The following is a 512-nucleotide window of genomic DNA, read 5'->3' as shown; positions in this document are numbered from 1 at the left end:
TATATGTACAAGGAAAGGCAAACTTATATTTTAATTGATTTTTTGGATCTTTCATATTTTGTCTTCGCATGTTGAATTGTCTTATTCATGGTTTTAAATTCCTCTTCGGTAAAGTTTTGAAATCTATATCCAATCATTTCTAAAGTAGTAAAAATAAAAACAATCAGTTGTAATAAATATAAAACAATGAGTAACTTACCTCTTGTGACAATAATCTTTGAGGCCGCTTTATGTTCTTATTTTAAAAATCTCAAATGATTAAAACAGCATTAAAAAAATATTATTGAGAATAATTAATACTGAATATTGTTTGTGATTTTATCATTAGATTGATATACTCGTATCATGTTTTATCTACTTCAATTTTCAGTTGGCTAAAAGCTAACCTAAAACAAAATTTAGCTTATAAACAAATTAACCAAAATTTGTTATACTTATTCATGGCTAAGCATGAATTACATGCTCACATTTACATTCATTAAAATCTCATTCGAAAAGCATAAAACGTGATA

At 25.0% G+C, this 512-nt stretch overlaps 1 long non-coding RNA gene across 1 annotated transcript; it reads right to left on the bottom strand.

Moving 5' to 3' along the window:
- Nucleotides 1–512, bottom strand: LOC115878425. Its single transcript, XR_004049523.1, has 3 exons — nt 468–512; nt 200–386; nt 1–139 (listed from the first exon to the last, which is right to left on the bottom strand). It is a non-coding gene; the product is annotated as an uncharacterized LOC115878425 (long non-coding RNA).

Source organism: Sitophilus oryzae, unplaced genomic scaffold (assembly GCF_002938485.1).
Source record: "Sitophilus oryzae breed Bouriz unplaced genomic scaffold, Soryzae_2.0 scaffold_1512_pilon_pilon, whole genome shotgun sequence".
Taxonomy (NCBI): Eukaryota; Metazoa; Arthropoda; class Insecta; order Coleoptera; family Curculionidae; genus Sitophilus; species Sitophilus oryzae.
The sequence above is the reverse complement of the archived record's forward strand: the minus strand, read 5'-3'. Positions and strand labels throughout refer to the sequence as shown.